At 37.1% G+C, this 20,048-nt stretch overlaps 1 pseudogene; it reads right to left on the reverse strand.

Annotated features, from left to right (window-relative positions):
- Positions 1-760: 760 nt before the first annotated feature.
- The window catches only part of LOC100518808 (eukaryotic translation initiation factor 3 subunit E pseudogene), a 29,864-nt pseudogene continuing 10,576 nt past the window's right edge, over positions 761-20,048 (reverse strand).

Below are 20,048 nucleotides of genomic sequence, written 5' to 3' on the forward strand. Positions count from 1 at the left end.
GATAGTAGAAAATAAATAATGAAGAACATCTTCATTGTCAAGAAAATATATGAAATACATTAGAAAAAGCATGAACCATTGATACTAAGCAAACAAATTATAATCAATAGTTCTATGTCTATGGATAAGGTAATTAGTATCTTCAAATCTTAGCTTCTACATAATGTCAAATTAGGACACTTAACTATTTTATGGGAGTTTTTGTGAAATAAAATGATGAAATAATACATATAAAGCAATTATAATGAGAGTCATCAAACAAATGTTTCTCTTTCTCCTTTGTTATAAACCATCTAGTAAAACTTCTCTATTCTTATCAGGCTCACATAAGCTACTGAAAGGTGAAGAGAATGTTAACTTCTTTGTAGTAATAGCAGCTTTTTTGAAAATCAAACACAGCCAATTTTATTCAAATTCTCCAAAATTTATACTCAATATGTTGTTTCTAAAATATTTCACCTTTAAATAATGGCTTTATTATTTCATCTTTCTTTTACAGTTTTTACACTTTCTTTACAGTTCTTCAATAGAATCCAGAGTGCTGAGTTGACTATTAGGAGCCTCCAACCTACTATTATTTAATTTTTTTATTATAGTGACTTAAAATGTTCCACCAATTTTGGCTGTACAGCAAAAATCCAGTGTATGTAAAACCCAGTTATGGATTTACATACATTCTTTTTGTCACATTATCCTCTACCATGTTCCATCACAAATGATCAGACATAGTTTCCTGTGCTATACAGTAGGATCTCATTGCTTATCCATTCCATATGCAATTGTTTGCATCTACTAGCCCCAAACTCTTCTGATTAAGTTTCTTCTTAATATTCATGAGCAACATCTAGCTTCTGAAAGAAAAGCTTTTGGTCTTTTCAGTCAGTTGCTGGTGGATAGGGTAAGACTGCGTTGTTACCCACAACCACATGACCTAATTTAGAATCAATCTTAGCATCCAGTCTTGCATTTCTAATCAAATTTACAATACATCTTTCAGAAGGATGTGAAAAAAGTCTCAAGTGTGAAAAGATGAGCATTTTTCAATGAAGTCCTCAAGATAAGCCACCAAAAAGAAATCATCCACTAGCACTTGTTCACATTCCCTCAGTTTTTTCTGAGCCCCATCAATGTCAAGATTAACACATAAGCATTCAACAAACTCTGTAATCGGGTTTCTATATGTGTAAGATTTCTGTTGGATCATTTTGACCAGATCTTTCAGCACCTACCAGCATTTTCAAACATCTTTATTATGACTCCTGTGGTCAAATAGCAGAGTGCATGAGAACATATCATCTGAATTGCATTCAGATACTATGGCTGGTAAAGGAAGAGATTAATAATGCCATCACATCCTTTGAGGTGACTGAAGAAAAAAAACAGAGATGGGTGAATAAGCCATGTTCATTGCTGAAGAGACTGAAGTGGAGAACTTACAGAATTATTATTTATGGTCTCTTTTAGTTGGTTAAGGTCTTCTATGGCTGCAACCTAATTCTGCATTAAGATTTCAGAAGCCAGTTTTCCCCAGAGTGATCTCAAAGCATTTCTATCTGTTGCTGGAACCAACACTCTAAAGATGTGAACATATTCTTTTTTTTAATTATTGTTATTTCCCCCAACACTCTTTTTTTCCCACTGTACAGCATGGGGACCCAGATACACATACATGTATACATAATTTTTCTCCCATATTCATGCTCCCTTGTAAGTATCTGGACATATTTCTCAGTGCTACACAGCAGGATCTCATTGCTAATCCATTCCAAAAGCAATAGTTTGCATCCATTATCCCAAGCTCCCAATCCATCCCACTCCCTCCCCTTCCCCCTGGGCAACCACAAGTCTATTCTCCAAGTCCGTGATTTTCTTTTCTGTGGAAAGGTGCCTTTGTGCTGTATATTAAATACCAGATATGAGTGATATCATATGGTATTTGTCTTTCTCTTTTCTGACTTATTTCACTCAGTATGAGAGTCTTTAGTTCTATCCTTGTTGCAAGAATTGCTGGGAATTCTGGACAGCTGCATATAAATCAATGAAACTAGAACACACCCTCACACCATGCAGGAAAATAAACTCAAAATGGCTGAAAGACTTAAATATAAGACAAGACACCATCAAACTCCTGAAAGAGAATATAGGTGAAACATTATCTGGCATCAACCTTATGAATATTTTCTCAGGTTGGTCTCTCAAAGCAACAGAAATAAAAGCAAAAATAAACCAGTGGGACTAATCAAACTGAGAAGCTTTTGCACATCAAAGGAAACCAAAAAGAAAACAAAAAGACAACTTACAGAATGGGAGAAAATAGTTTCAAATGATGTGACTGACAAGGGCTTAATCTCTAGAATATACAAGCAACTTATAAAGATGTGAAGATATTCTGCTGCTCCAGAATAATTTCCACATGCGTACTAGAATTTTACATACCTGTAGAGTGTATCTAAATATTCCTGCCCAAAACCATGCTTGTCTGCCAGGTAATCAAACAGCATCCAACCATCCCTGGTTGGTTTCATTTGCCTAGTAGTTTCTGGATCTTCAAGCATCTTCACAATTAGTTCCATTTCTGCCAGTAGCTGTTTCAGTTGTGCAACAATAGCGATTCTTTTTTTCTCTCAAAGCATGAGAAATATCATCAGAATAAAGGTTTTTGTATACACCCATAGCAAAGTCCATCTTTCACTAAGAAGATCTAATTTCCCTTGTAAGAATTTTTTCATCATATATCTCCTTGACAGAGAGAAACTTAAGCAGTGGAAAGGCTAGATGCCAACCCAAAAAGTGTGCAAAGTAAGTAAAGTCGTGCTCAGCCGTCTTAGCTGAGCAAGAAAAAACAGTAAAAGTAACTTTTTAAACCATGTTCAACATGTCTGTTTCCTTGCTAGGAACATCTGTGCTAGTTATAAAGTATAATTAATCCACAGAACACATTTCTATAATAGATGCTGTTATACTAATTTTTTGTGTGTTAAGAAACTGGATCTTAGAAACACTTGATAACTCTGCAGTGATTTATAGTTAGTAAAATAACAAGTATGAGATTAAATGTCAAAGTTCTATCTTCAAGTCAGGTATTTAGTTTTTTTTTCTTTATTATACCCTAAATATCCTAGTTAGAACTCGTATTAAGCTTATGCAGCATTTTTAACTCTTACCTTCCAATTTAGATACATTTTATTTATTTTTCTTATCTGATTGCTGTGGCCAGGACTTCCAATGTTATGTTAAATACAAGTGGCAAGACTGGGCATCCTGGTCTCATTCCTGAATTCAGAGGAAAGGCTTTCAGTTTTTCACTGCTGAATATGACCTTAGCTTTTGGTTTGCTGCAAGTAGTCTTGATTATGTTGAGATATGTTCCCTCTAAACCCTCTTTGATGAGAATTTTTATCATGAATGGATTTTAAATTTCATCAAATGCTTTTTCTGTGTCTATTGAGATGATCCTTTTGTTAATATGATGTATCACACTAACCAATTTGTGAATATTGAACCATATGTGCATTCCTGGAATAAATCCCACTTGATCATGGTATATGATCTTGTTTATGTGTTGTTGAATTCAGTTTGCTAATATTTTGTTAAGAATTTTTGCATCTATATTTATCATAGATATGGACCTATAATTTTCTTTTTTTTTTTTGTAATGTATTTTGGTTTTGTTATCCATGTAATAATGGTGTACTCACAGAATGAGGTTGATAGTGTTCCCCCCCTCCTAAATTCTTTTAGAGTAGTTTGAGAAGGATAAGTATTGGCTCTTCTTTATATGTTTGGGAGAATTCTCTTTGAAGAAGTCCAGTCCTCGATTTTTATTTTGCTAGGAGTTTTTTTCTTACAAATTCAATTTTACTACTATTGATCAATCTGTTCAGATTGTCTACTCCTTCTGAAGCTGTATGTTTCCAGAAATTTGTCCATTTTTAACCACCAAATTTACACTTGTGACACTTTTGTGGCCATTTTTGGACATGCGCAGATCCTCAAAATTTTGGTTTTCATCCTACAAGTACCATCCCAGCTGAGATCAAACAGGGCAATGCTGTCTTCCTGCTTCAGCTCTTATCTGTAAACAACTTTCCTTTTTTAAATCTACTTAGTGCCAGGTCCCCCCCCCCCATTTTTATGCTTTTTGTTTGTGATTTCTCTGTTTAAAATGACCTACCAAAAGTAGTACTTAAGTGCTCTCTTGTGTTCCTAAGTACAAAAAGGTTATGATGTGCTTTCAAGCAGAAACACATTTTTTTTTTAAAAAGTACATTTTGACAGGTTGATGAACATATGCCTGGAGGCTGGCAGGAAGCCAACCCTGTATTTATCCTAGGGGTAGTAGTTCAGTATTGGTGAATTCAATGTTTGTGGCAAGATGATAGGACAGACTACTGTGAATAATAAGAATCAAAGTTTTCTTCTTCACTTGAATGACACAAGCACCTCACACTTTATGTAAAACACTGAACCCTATCAAGATATTCCTATCCTATAGATCTGAAAACAGTACCATTTTTCTAATAGTTATTTAAACCATAACTATACTACTCTTTTTTGATTTTTCAACATTTTCTGCTTTTCACACCCAATTTGGTACCTAATCCTGTTGGTTCTATCTGCCCAATTTGTATAGACTATGTCCATTCCTCACCAACCTCATGACTACAATCTCTAAACCAAACCCCTGCATTCCCTTCTCTTAACTCCAGGCAAAACAATTCCACCTAAATCAGGTTCTGAAGTTAATGAAATAAATATGTTAATGCTCCTACCTAAATCCTTTTTATATTCCCATACTTTTGAATTAATTCCAAAGTCTCTGAAATGGTTTGTATTTATGTAATGCTTTTGTTCCTCACCCCCTGTCCAGCTACTCTTTAATGCCACTTTCTTTCCTGTTGCCCTCACTTCCCCCACAACAGCCTTGTTAAGATACTGTTACCTCTACTGGGAAGTTCTCACCTAGTGCTCTCTGGGTGGCTAGTACTTTTCCAGTTGTGATCATGTCACACTCTGTAGATAGCTCAGACTGTGCTATTGATAGACTGCATTAAAGATATACAGTCTGTACCTGTCTCTCCCACTGGAATGCAAATCCTCATGGCCAACATCCCAATTATCCCTGATTACTCAGCTCCTACCTTAGAGTCTGGCCAGTGATGGCCTCTCACTAAATGTCTATTGAGGGATTCTGCCAAAACACTCAACACAAGTATGGTAAAAATTTCAAAAGTGTATTAAATAACCTGCTTTGGGGGAAAAGGAACCATAAGGGGAGCTGATTTTTTTCTTTTTCAAAGCATGATATTCACTCCCAGACATGCTTCTTGCTTGTTGGTCTTCTAAGCAGATTGCAACCTCTTTGTCTTATTCATCAGTACCAAGACAGGTATGGCAAAAAGTCTATAGCATCAATACTTCCCCCAAGGAAATGTTAAGAGAAGTCAGGTGAGACTGAAAGAAAGACATGAAGACTCTACTGACTAGCAGAACCATCTATGGCAACCAGAGTTTGACCAGAACTGTACTTGAGAGGGTGTCTTTGAAAATCTGAGAAAGTGACAGATGTAAAGGGCTGAACTAAAATTCACCTCCTGGAGTTCCCATTGTGGCATAGCAGAAACAAACCCGACTGGGATCCGGCATTGTCATGAGCTGTGGTGTAGGTCTTAGACACAGCTTGGATCTGGCGTGGCTGTGGCTGTGGCTGTGGTGTAGGCCAGTGGCTACAGCTCTGATTAGACCCCTAGCCTGGGAACCTACATATGCCGCAGGTGGGGCCATAAAAAGACAGAAGGCAAAAAAATAAAAAATAATTAAAAAAAAATCAGCTCCTAAGAAATTAATATCATCCTTTTGTATAATAACTTCCTAGTTTAAAAAATATTTCCTTGGAATCCCTTAAGTTGGTTTTCCAAGCACAGTGGCTAAATCCTCTAAGTTATATAAAAGAGTCCCTCTGTGTGATGGCTCATTTGAGAAATTGTATTCACGTGCTCAAGTAGCTCCCATGACCCCACTCAAAAAGCTAGGCATGGTATTTCTAAATTCACCCCTTTTTCTTTATTAAAGAAAATACATTTCAGTGCAAGTAAATGGCAGTAATGCAATTAGAAAACCTCTCACATTGAAAAAAAATGTATCCCCAAGCTTTGGTACTTAAATAATATTGGTAACAAATTATTTATGATACAACTCACAATAAATCACCACACACAAGTCTGGCTAGAAAATGCACTGAAGACTGAGCAACTATGCAGAGAGCCACCCATCCAATCTTTTTCTCTTAAACACACACACACATACATGCACTCACATATATGCAGACACACGCACACATACACACACTTATTTGATTAACTCTTTTGTACAAGGGCATCATATCAAAACACACTCAGTATAGAGACCATCTTATGACGATAAAAAAGTAAAAAAATAAACAAAAGTGCTGATAGACATAGGTAGATAGGTAAATAAATATGACATAGTTTTAGTGATAGTTGAAGGGGTTAAGCATTTATTTGCAAACATATCATCTATTCCATTATTCTGTTCATTCATAAAACACAGAAATGATTAGACAGAATGTATAAAAATATCATTTTAAAAGGCAAGGTAAGTTAACTTCATGTTGGAAATCACCCCCTCATCTTTTCTGCTGGTTTCTCCAACTCAACTCACCATGAATTTTAGTCCTTTCTGTCCTGATTTATTTATTTATTTATTTACATTTTATGGCCACACCCATGGCATATGGAAGTTCCCAGGCCAGGGATTGAATCCAAGATACAGCTGCAACCTACACCACAGTCACAGCAATGCCAGATCCTTAACCTGCTGTGCCTGGCAAGGGATTGAACTTGCCCCTCCACAGCTACCTGACCCTCTGCAGTAGGATTCTTAACTCTCTGTGCTACAGTAGGAACTCCTCTTTGTGATCCTTTAAATCAAATTCCCCAGGAGTTTTTTTTGTCCCCACTTATGGCATGGAGAAGTTCCAAGGGCCAAGAATCAAACCCCAGCCATGCAGCCACAGCAGAGACCTGAGCCACTGCAGTGATAATGATGGCTCCTTAGCCCCTAGGCCACCGGGAAACTCCTCCAATGAATTTTTTCACGCCAGTTGAGCAAAGAACATATTACAGAGATATTTTCTTATCATGTACACAGTCATCACAACCATCAGCCCAGCACCTTGCTCTTCCAAGTTGTCCACCAGCCCTGATTTCCTCTGGATTGGTCAGGGGGTAGGGCAGGGAGAGGCTAGTTGAGGAGGCAGCACACGGATGCCCAGGGGAGGCACCACTAGCTGTGTCCACATGGCCATGTGGCCAGTAAAATTTGCCAGAGTAAGATATACTGCCCATGGAAGTTCCACACAGCCACAATGTCTGGACCCCAACACCCCCTACATTAGTCTTCTCCATGTGTGCTGTAGTTTTGGAACAGCTGTGAATGGAAAAAAAAATTATATATGTTAAATAATGTGTATATGAAGATTTACATGCCTCGGTTTCCTAAAATTATGTTGTTTTTATATTGTGATATTTATGATATTTAACAGCTTTTAAAATTTGTGAATATTGGTTTTTTAATTCTAATTTGATATACTCATATATTTATATAAATAAATGTGTATATATATTTTTAATTAATTTTTATGGCCCCACCTGCAGCATATGAAAGTTCCCGTAGTCAAATTTGAGCTGCAGCTACAGCCTACACCACAACTAGAACAATGCCAGATCTGAGCTACCTCTGTGACCTACACTGCAGCTTGCAGCAACACCAGATCCTTAACCCACTGAGGGAGGCCAGGTATCCAACCCACATCCTCCTGGACATTATGTAAGCTCCTTAACCTGCTGAGCCACACAGGAACTCCTGTATATTCTTTTAAGAGCTACTTCCTCCTCAGAAAATTAAACCTCTGGCTTCAGAAAGCCTTGGTCCTCCACTGGCTCCCAAGTGTGTTTGGGTCCCCTAAAGTACTCAGCACCCACTATGACCTAGCTAGGTGAGTGCACTGCTCCCTCTTGGGCATAGACCATATGAAGAAAAGCTCCTCTGGACCCTGCAGAGTTCCTTTGCCTGCCTTCTTGCTCCATCTGCTTTCTATCTCCTATTTTGGCTAAGCTGAGTGTAGGTTGTGGTCACCTTTCTCCTGTTAGGTCAGAATTACTGCCCCTCTGTTCCTGGTGTTCAATTTGGGCCTCTGTGAACAATGTGGGTGTCCTTTGGAACTGGTTGGAAATGTGAAATCTCAAATCCTACTGGGTAATAATCTGCATTCTGAAAACAACCCAGGTGAGGCAGGTACACCGTTTGAGCTTAAAAGTGCTGCTCCTGATAATGTGCGCTCAACCATTTGATATATGCCAACACTTGCCCCATGTCAGTAAATATTCAAACTATTTCATATCTTTGATTCTCAGTTTTATAGTTGATCATGTGAAATATTTGTTTATATTCTAGTTACTTGGTGAATAAAATTAGTAATAATTGTTAAAATGTATTGAACACTTACTATTGGGTTGAACCCTATGGGATCTCCATTTCTAAAAATCTGTTGTGGTAAAATATACACAACATAAAATGCACCATCTTAACCATTGCAATGAGTATAGTTCAGTTATGTTAAATGCATTCATGGGAGTTCCCGTCGTGGCGCAGTGGTTAACAAATCCGACTAGGAACCATGAGGTTGCAGGTTCGATCCCTGGCCTTGCTCAGTGGGTTAAGGATCCAGCGTTGTCGTGAGCTGTGGTGTAGATTGCAGACGCGGCTCCGATCCCACGTTGCTGTGGCTCTTGGTGTAGGCCAGCGGCTGCAGCTCCAATTCGACCCCTAGCCTGGGAACCTCCATATGCTGCGAGTGGCCCAAGAAATGGCAAAAAGACAAAAAAAAAAAAAAAATGCATTCATGATGTTGTGCAACCATGACTATCATCTCTTTTTACCCTGCCAACTGAAACTCTATATCCAACGAAAAATGCCTTTCATCCTCCTTACCCAGGCCCTGGTAACCACAAATTTTTCTGTCTCTATGATTTTGACTTCTCTAAGTACTACATATGAGCAGAATCACACTTTGTCTTTTTGTGACTGGCTTATTTTACTTAGCATAATATCTTCAGGATTCATTTATCTTGTAATGTATGTCAGAATTTCCTTCCTTTTTAAGTATGAATAATTTTCCATTATATGTAAATATTCCATTTAAACAACATAGGTTTGGACTGCATGGGCCCACTTATATGCCGATTTTTTTTCCAATAAATATACAGTCAGTTCTCCTAATATATGAGTTTTGCCTCTATGGCAACTAAGCCATTTTATACTAAAGACTTGAGCATCTGCAGATTTTGGTATGTGCTGGGCCTCCTGAAATCAGTATCCCATGGATATGGAGGGATGACTTATCTGCCACATTTTGCTTATCTGTTAATTTTTCAAAGGATACTAGGGTTGCTTTCATGTTTCAGCTGTTGTGAATAACACTGCTATGAACATAGGTGTGCAAATATCTCTTTCAATTCTTTCAGGCATATATTCAGAAGAGGAATTACTAAATCATATGATAATTCTATTTTTTAATGGAATTGACATACTATTTTCCATTAAGGCTTAACATTTTACATTCCCACTAACAGTGCGCAAGGGGTCCAACCTCTCTGCATTCTCAGGCCTATTTGTTTTAAATGATCAATAGATAGATATAGATAGAGAGTAGCCATTCTAATGGGTGTGAGGTGGTATCTCACTGTAGTTTTGATTTGCATTTCTCTAATAAGTAGTGACGTTGAGCGTTTTTTCATGTGCTTATTAACCATTATATATCTCTTTGGATAAATGTCTATTCAAATCCTTTGCCCATTTTTTTTAATAGAGTAGCATTTTTTTGTTGCTAAGTTTTAGTTTTACATATATTCTGGATATTAGTATCTCATTAGGTTTATGATTTGCATTTCTCCCCAAATTTGAATCACATTATAGCATCTCTACAGTTTCAAGTAATTTCAATAACTCAGCCTTACTCCCTTTGCATCCTCAACTAAACCTTGTAGAAAACTATCAGCCATGAAGTAAGTATGAGATTAAATTTAACTTGATCTGGGCTGGCAGGATAGTACTGTAGAATCATATCCATTTACCAAGGTCTTGTGGCTTACCAATTCCTCTCTATTGATGTGCATCATGGTAAAGGTAATTAATAAGTCAGAATGTCTTTCTCAGTGAAGATGCAACTTTAGCTTTGGCATATGGGTCATTAAAAATGTTACTAATTTCCATTTTGATTCTTTCAATTTAATTGGCAGTAATAAATTGAAGTCTGATTTTATGTTCATATGGAGGCTCAAGTGAGTCTTATATTTGAAATATTAAGTATACTTAGAAATTTAATGTAGGAAGGTTGCCTTCCAGTAACTCCTTTCGAAAATGGAGATTCAATAGTTTTGAATAATTCTTAAGTTTGGGGGTTTGGAATGTCTTTCTTTCTCTATCACTATTCTGTCTTTCATCTCTCAGGCCATATTTCAATTGAAAACCATTCCTTAGTCATAGCTAGCTAGCGATACATACACATACACTGAATATGTACATACATATAAGCTTATGTGTACTTAATATATTATTGTCAAGTGCCTAAAATTATTCAATAAGTAAAGGCCTCACCAATGTAGATGCAAAATATAAACATAGTGTCTTTAATTGGCATGCATTTGTGTGGAAATTATTTTATATATTTTATATATATGTATGTGTATGTTATATATATATGTGTAGATCTCTCTCTCTCTCTCTCTCTCTCTATATATATATATATATATATATAGATCTACAATATCTCTCTCTATATATATATCTCTCTCTCTAGAGAGAGAATTGAAAATAGCCTCTGAATATTCAGGTTCAGATTTGGCTTATATATGTGAAATGCTTACTCCCAGCCAAGTCCCACATTAGCTCACCAGCCTGTTCCCTCAGCATATCCATGTTTTTGACTGAAAGTCTTGATATGGATCATCTGATAATCCCCTTTTTGTTTATATTTTTAATACTAATCACAATACATAAATATAATAACATTGCCTAAAGGTAAAAAAATCCATATTTTTGGAAACCTAGGCATTTATTTCTAGTATAATCCTTTGAGAAAATTATTGATAGCATGAATACACAAAACTTGACCATAGCATAGTTCTGGCCCAGCATGTTTTTCAGATAATGTCAAATTTGAAAGACCCATGGGGAGATCTCTTGCTGCAGCTTCTGATATAAAATATCAAAAACTTTCCTAAGACCTTTCCTCTGGTCCGTCTCTAGATTATAGCAGTCCCATATATTGAAATCAGAGCTGTGCAAATCAAAGAAAAGTATACCCTCTATGTATTTTTAAGAGGTATGAGATCTGTCAAAGAAAGTTTTTAAGACCTTTGCTTGCATAAATCATGTTCAGTAAAATTCAACAGAAGTTCAGTGAAATTTTGTGTAAATTCAGTAAAACTGCAATGTCTTCGAAGTGCTTGGAAAAACAATTAATTCTATTACAATTAATTTTTTTTCTTCTTTATGTTCAAGTAACTGTCCTCAGTTTGAGGTATAACTTCCAGCACCATTTTATGAGACCTAATTACACTTTTTGGTTGAGTACAACACAAATATTGAGATTTTGCTCTTTATTTGACCATGCCTGTGGTATGCAAAAGTTCCTAGAGCAGGGATTGAACCTGTGCTTCAGAAGTGATCTGAGCCACTGCAATGACAAAACCAGATCTTAACCCACTGCACCACCAGTGAAATCCTCGAATACTATGCTTTTGAGGATCAGAATAAATCAAGCTTTAGAGCATGCTGAGGTATATTTCAGCACTTTTTATACAAAAGGACTTACTAAATTAATAAGGTAAGTTAATAAGGTATGAAAAACAGTAAAAAAGATTTATCTAAGGTAGGAAACCAACAACAAAACTTACAAAACAATTTCCATGCAAATACATGCCAATTAAATACACTGTGTTTACATGAGGTTTTGGGAGTGATCCCTGGTCTTGCTCAGTGGGTTAAGGATCCGGTATTGCCACGAGCTGTGGTGTAGGTCACAGACATAGCTTGGATCTGGCATTGCTGTGGCTCTGGTGTAGGATGGAGGCTACAGCTCCAATTAGACCCCTAGCCTGGGAATCTCCATATGCCATGGGTGCTGCCCTGAAAAGACAAATAAATAAATAAACAAATAAATAAATACACTGTGTTTATATTTTGCAGCAATATTTGTGAGGGCTTGGAGTTCCTGTCATGGCTCAGTGGTTGATGAATCCAACTAGGAACCATGAGGTTGCGGGTTCGATCCCTGGCCTTGCTCAGTGGGTTAAGGATCCGGCACTGCCGTGAGCTGTGGTATAGGTCACAGACATAGCTTGGATCTGGCATTGCTGTGGCTCTGGTGTAGGATGGAGGCTACAGCTCCAATTAGACCCCTAGCCTGGGAACCTCCGTATGCCACAGGAGCAGCCCTAGAAATGGCAAAAAGACAAAAAAAAAAAAAAATTGTGAGGCCTTTGCTTATTGAACAATTTTAGGCACTAGACAATAGAAATGTGCTTAGAAATAATAAAATTATATTTATTTGACAATATTTGATGATTCAAAGTAAACATTATTCCATACTTATTTTAAATAGTTAAACATTTATGTATATTAACACATTCCCCCCAAAATACATTTTCATGCCAGTATCATAAGATATGGTGCTTAAAAATAAATAAAACACCTCAAAAATATAGGAAGAGAATGCTTAAAAACATTCTTTCATAACGGAAAAGCAAGACATTTTTATCTAACTCATGGATGCTTATTTTTGTATGGATTTCATGAAAAGATCTAGGTTAGCCTGGAATTTTACTAAGGCCAAGCCTCCTTAGGTCCAAGTAGCCTCTACCAGAAAGCAGGTCTTCTCAGAAATGGAAAGCCTCAATGTCCATTCAGTGGTACGTGCAGGCAGTGTTTACAAATCAGGCTGGGAAGGTTTGGACAAGCTGCCCAGGGCTAAGTGTTAGAGGAACCATGTGGTGAATGTTGCGTAAAAGTCAGAGGAAAGCTATGTTGTTGATGGTACTGTCATTCCTCTTGTATTTTTACTCTTCTTCCCATGGAGAAGAAAAGAAAACAACTTAGGAACTCTGGAAAGTTATTTGATTGACTTTATAGGAAGGGCTATGTCACAGGTTTCTCCTGAGAATGCCAGGACATTTAAATAAGACCATCTTTCACTGAGGGAGAGACATTACATTCCACCATGTGTGTGACATAGAGGACAGAGGGCAGGAATGTCACCATCACCTTCTTACTTCAGCAGAGTAAAGGGAAGCCGCACAAGATCAATTCTGGAAGCCTGATTAGAGAATTAAAGCTTCAGACTGCCAGAAGACCACAGGAATATTTGGGGCAGCTTCTCTTAGTGTTAAAAAAAAAATTAACTGCATAAATCTGAAGATCAAATTGGCCTTACCCAATAGCTCATGAACCAGGCAGCATCCTGTTTAGTCCAGCTCCAAAGCGCTACAGAAAAAGAAAGGTTTTAAAAGCAGAAGAGTTGCAAATAAGGTCATAGACAAGAGAAAGGGTTATTTCTGGGAAGGTCACCTTCCTTCACCATTGCTGGCCAAGACTGACTATGTAAAATGACATTCCAAACAGAGGCTGAAACTGCAGTCACATCTGCATCAAGTATTGCTTTGGTAACGTGGGTTTAGCATCAGTGACTCCATTTGAAGTCTATTGTTTGTTTGGTTTTTTAACACTAATTTATAACATTTTTGGAGGGTAAAATTATTAACGCTGTTATGTATGCAAAGGCAAGAGAGAGAACTCAGTCTGCTCAAACAAGTTTGGAGGTCCTAGCCTAAGATAACCTTTTAAGGTTTCAGAACACCAATAATCAGATTAAAGATCCAGCAATCAGACAGAAAATAGGCTTGTTTAAATTTGTATGTCCGGCATGTCTTAAATTTAGAATCTCTGACTTTGTGTAACTCAGACTGTCTTAAATTTGGTATCTCTGACTTTGTGTAACCTAGCATGTCTTAATTTGGTATCTCTGACTTTGAATATATTTAATCTTAAATATACGATTTGGGGACCTATGTTTTGGGGAAACCTAGTTTTTTAAGAGCTGCTTCACTTGAAAAATATGTGTTAGAATAAGCCTGCAAACTAAAATAAACCCTGATCTAAGGTTATTAAATAAATTTAAGAAATTGTTGGCGTTCCCATCATGGCGCAGTGGTTAACAAATCCGACTGGGAACCATGAGGTTGCGGGTTTGTTCCCTGGCCTTGCTTGGTGGGTTAAGGATCTGGCATTGCCGTGAGCTGTGGTATAGGTCACAGACACGGCTCAGATCCCACATAGCTGTGGCTGTGGCGTGGGCTGGTGGCTATAGCTCTGAGTAGACCCCTAGCTTGGGAACCTCCATATGCCATAGGAGCAGCTCAAGAAAAGGCAAAAAGAAAAAAAAAAGAAAAAAAAAGAAACAGTTAACTGCTAAGTTTGTATTACATAAAGGAGTGTGATAAATTACATACTTTAATATTTATATTTTTTTCTATATTTTTTAAACATGGTAGAATAGAATCACCATTTGGGACAACTAGTCATGGACAGTCTAACTATAGTTAAGATATTGGGTAACAATATTTTACTAGAACAGCACATCTAGGAGACAGATTCTGAAATGCTAGCCTTACAATAATAATTTATATGATTAAAATATTTACAAAGCATTATGACCTTTGCAGTTTTGAAACTGTTCTGAAATAATATGCCCAGCCCAAAATAATATTTAACCACTGTGTTCAACCAAAGCAAGACAACAAATTCTCATTATTTGTTAGAATTGAATAGTATAAGACGTTCCACTTTCACAATACTACAAAGAAGATTAGATCTGAGAAAATTGCTCTGCCACAGAGCCTAGTGATTTGGACAACTCTCTTTAATCACTGGGTCTTGTCTCCTGTGCAGATGGGAAGATAAAGTGATGCCTGGAGAATTGGAGGTGACTGAAGTAGGGATTTTCAATTATCCCTTCAGTTTCCATGTTCTTCCAAGATGGGAAAGAGGCAAGAATGGACATGGCTGTTATTTCAAATATGGAAACTGAGGGCAAAAAACAATTTTTTTTTTGTCTTTTTGTCTACAAAGAAAGAAGTGTAGTCAGACTCTCTTTCTTTAAGATTTTTTTTCCAGCTATCCATTCATTCTAATAGCCATTCATTTCTTACATTCGGTAGAAAGGGAATTCTTTAAAAAATTATTTAACCACCCGTACAGTCTAAATACATTTAATGGGACAATCCTAATAAAGGTCACTGGATATGCAGTGTTACAGAAAGCATGACCTCCCAGAAGCAGCTGCTGGGTGAGAAACCCCAATTAGAAAGAAAACAGATATATACACACATATATATATTATATATATATATATATAATACACACTCACATATAACATATGCATTTATTTATATGTATACATATAGGCAGACACACACAGAAACAGAGAAAAGCATAAATTAAAAAACAACAAGAAGTTCCCTCGTGGCTCAGTGGGTTAAGGATCTGGTGTTTTCTCTGCTGTGGTACAGGTTCAGTCCCTGGCCTGGGAACTTCCACATGCCATGGGCATGGCCAAAAACAGACAAAAAAGCATTAAAAAAAAAAAAAAAAAACAGAGAAAGTTTACAAGTTTGTAAGTGGAATGATGCTCTTATCCCACCCACTGGATTTTAGTTCCTCTTGCGGCAGCCCACACTATATGCCTTGTATCTACTTAGCTCCAACCACCCAGGACCGAGAAGAGCCCTTGCAATAGGATAGATGACTAAAACACAATACCTTCGAGTTGATTACTTGATTTTACAACATGACTTTGAATTTTTTATTCACTCACACGTGTTCATTCATTCACTTATTTATAATTCATCATTCCATTCATTTGCAATTCACTCTGCTTAGATACTAAACTGCAGAACAAAGTTAAAACAATGAGAAGGTTGAAGCCCTCACAGTCATCAAGGTTCTGCTCTTGATTGCTTTTGTTATCTCTGCTAGCAAGAAGGCTGCAAGGAGATGCCCACGTGGGTAGCAGGCCTGGGGAATCAATATGCCTTGTTATCATTTATTCCCAGCTGCACTGCAGCCATTGCCCCAGCTGCCAAGCACTTTACCCTCCTGGGAGATGCCCAGAGAGGTTAATTAGTTTACAGCTGGCCATAATTAGGATCAAAAGGTGGCAAGAAAGGAACTCTTAAGCATCCTGACAGAAAGCATATGCAGAGGTAAAGCTGTCAGCCTGAGCAAATTCCAGTGTTTTAACTATAAATTAGACATTTAAATTTTGGAAGTTTTACATACGTCTTTATTTCTTTGGGACAAATGCCCAGAAGTGCTATTGCTGGGTCCTATTGTAGTAGTATGTTTAGTTTTCTGTGCAACTGCCAGTTTTGCAAAGCAGCTGTAACATTTTACCTTCCCACCGACAATGTATTAGTGATTGTTTCTTCACATACTTCGTTTGTTTTAACACCTTTTTAAAAGTTTTATTTTGGCCATTCTTACAGGCATTTGGTTATATCTCATTATACTTTCAATTTGCATTTCTTTAATAGCTAATTATGTTGAATATTTTTTTCTTGTGTTTATTTGCCATCTGTACAACCTCATTGGTAAAATGGCATTTTAGGTCCCTCTGCACATCTTCTAGTTAGACTTTTTTTTTTTTAAACTGGAGTTTGTATTAAGAATTCATTATGGGAGTTCCTGTTGTGGTTCAGCAGGTTAAGAACCCAACTAGTAATCATGAGGATGCAGGTTTGATCCCTGGCCTTGCTCCATGGGTTAAGGATCTGGGATTGCTGTGAGCTATGATATAGATCACAAATATGGTTCAGATCCTGCATTGCTGTGGTGTAGGCCGGCAGCTGCAGCTCTGATTTGACCCCTAGCCTGGCAACGTTCATATGCTGCAGGTGCATCCATAAAAAGAAAAAAAAGAAGACTGTAAAAAGTACTTAAAAAAAAAAGTTCATTATGTATTCTAGATTCTAGTGTTTTGTTGTATTCATGGTTTGTAAATATGTTCTCCCAGTCTATAGCTGGTCTTTTTCTCTCTTAATACAGTCTTACACAAAGGTTAATTTTAAGATTTATGCAACAAAATATAAATTTTCCTTGTATGAATCATAGCTTTTGGCATCGAATTTTTGTATAGCCCTAGATCCAGAAGATTGTCCCCTGTTTTTCCTGTGTTTTTTTTTTTGTTCTTTTCAACATTTTTATGCATTTAACACTTAATTCCATGATTCATTGTGTATTCAATTTTGAAAGAAGCACGGGATTTAAAAAAAAAAGTTTGGAAGGAGTTCCCTTTGTTACTCAGTGGGTTAAGGGTTAGGGTGTGGCCATAAAAAAAAAAAATGGATGTTGTATATGGGAATACCAAGGGAAGATGTAATTATGAAGGGTAAGGGCCTCCTGGGAATGTGACAGTCTTGGGTGGTAGTGGCATCAAGAAGGAGACACCCAGGCACTCAGGTGGCCATGACCACCCCTGAAACTGGTGCTGTCAAAAGGGAAAGGGGTGGTTTCTCTGGACAGTGTCCAGGGCTTCAAATCCCAGTCTCTTCATGACCAAAAAGGATCTCAGGGGGGATCACAATAAGAAAGAAAGACTGGGGCCAGTTCATTCATAGCAACAATCACAGTGGCTACCACCCCTTTATCATTCACCATGCGCCCAGCACTTAATATTTCATTTAATCTCCACAGCAATCATGAAAAATGGAGGTCGCTGACACCATTATACAGATGTCAGAAATAAGATGACAAAAGGAGAGCTCACTTACTCTAAATCAAATCCTCATCAGTGGATAAACTAAATTCAGACACATGAGTTTCAGTGACTATTCATTTAACTCATCTAGCTGTTTTCCAGAAATTTGGGGCACCAGCAGAGAAAGGAAAATGAATGTCTTGAGAGAAAATTCCACCAGTTTATGCTGAGTCTCTCACAAAGGCCAGTGATCTAAGTAAACAACACTTTGGTCCAAGAGTTTCTTCAGTTGGCAACCCAAACTATAGCAAAATACAAATCCCAGAGCTGGGAAAGGAAATACCCTAGATATGCCCTTAGTCATATTTCCTCATCTCATTCACGTAGATCTAACCCCTTCACAACACCTTCTCTCACTACCATTTATAAAAGCACCTCAGGCCTCTTTATCTCCCCCCCATTTCAAAAATTTCTTTGAAGTTCCCATTGTGGCTCAGCGGAAACAAATCTGAAGAGTATCCACGAGGATGTGGGTTTTATTCCTGGCCTTGCTCAATGGTTCAGGGATCTGGTGTTGCCATGAGCTATGGTGTAGATCACAAATATGGCTCGGATTCTGCATTGCTGTGTCTATGGCGTAGGCCAGCAGCTGCAGCTCTGATTTGACCCCTAGCCTGGGAACTTCCAAATGCCTCAACTCTGGGCCCAAAAAGCAAGTCTTCCAAAGCAATGTAAGCTCCATGAATGAAGATCTGAATGTTTTGTTTACCACTCTACCCCTAGCACCTAGGACTGTTCCTGGAGCAGAGAAGCAACTCAACACATACTTTTCAATAAATTATTTTGTGAATGGTTTAATGGACGGATGAAGGATGACGAAACTTCTAATAAATGGGGAAAAAGTCTCCCAGAAGTTAAGTAATTTGCACAAGTTTCATCCTTAGTAAATCTAGAACAAGAACTGCATCCTCACCAACAACCAGGAACCAGGTCTCCACACCCTCCTCCCAAGAACCATGTGGCAGTTGCCAACCTCCGTGCAGTGAAGGAGTTCATTGGCATTTTTCTGATATCCCACAACATGACTCAAATGAACAAATTAAGAGTGAATCATGATGATCCCGTATTGAAATCATTGAGCTCCTCAGAAGCTATGCCAGGTTAATACAAGAATAGATTCATAGACTTGAATGAAAATAGTCATACCAGAGGCCATTATATTAGCTCTTGGAATCCATTTACCAATATGCAACAAAGCTCTTTAATATGTTCTGAATCTGGGATGTGCTGATTTCACATCTGGAAATATATTCTAAAGCATTCTTATACAATAAGATAGAGGTATATGCTAATTCATAACCATGAATTTTTTTATGAAGAATGTAAGTGCCAAATAATACTTACATCAATGGAATATCTTAATGGCACATGAAAATTCCTACATGATAAATTAATTGATTAAAAGTAACTGTATATATAATACACTGTCACATATTACATATGAAATACTGTGCAATGTAGTATTAATGGTGACTGTGTGTGTCAGATTCATGTTTTATAGAAAAATATGTCTTTTTGATTAATATCCAAGTTTTTAATGCATATGTTGTTTTATATAAAATTTTCAGATAAAGCAGAATGAGACAAAAGCAAAACTAAATAAATTCACAAAAATTTCTTCTTATCTAATCCATTATTGGTTATTTTCAGTCCATAGTTCACTGATTTGATGAAGACAACCAAGTATGAATTATCTTGTAAAATTAGCAAATATGATTAAGAACCAACACACAACCATGGTTAGCCCTTGCTGTAGACTGAATGCTTTTGCCGCCTCAAATTTATATGTTGAAACCTAATCCCCAAAGGGATAGTGTTTGGACGTGAGAACTTGAAGAGGTTATCAGGTTATGAGAATGGAGCCCTCAGGGTGGGTATTTTATAAAAGAGGCTTTGGAGAGCTTTTTCGCTGCTTCTTGTCATGTAAAGTTGTAGTGAAAAATTTGCCATCTATGAATTATGAACTGAGTCTTTACCAGATATCAAATCCACTTAGACCCTGATCCTGGGTTTGCAGCCTCCAAATCTATGAGAAATAAAGTGCTATTTTTCATAAATCTCTATTATTTTGTTATATTAATCCTCATATTTACTTACATTCATTTCTAATTTTCCATGTAATTGGATTTTCATTAGCAAGCTCTGCAGGTGTGTC

This window comes from Sus scrofa, chromosome 15 (assembly GCF_054392235.1).
Source record: "Sus scrofa isolate SSC_HxYL_T2T_F1_AM1 chromosome 15, Sscrofa_HxYL_maternal_Yorkshire_Landrace_v2.0, whole genome shotgun sequence".
Taxonomy (NCBI): domain Eukaryota; kingdom Metazoa; phylum Chordata; class Mammalia; order Artiodactyla; family Suidae; genus Sus; species Sus scrofa.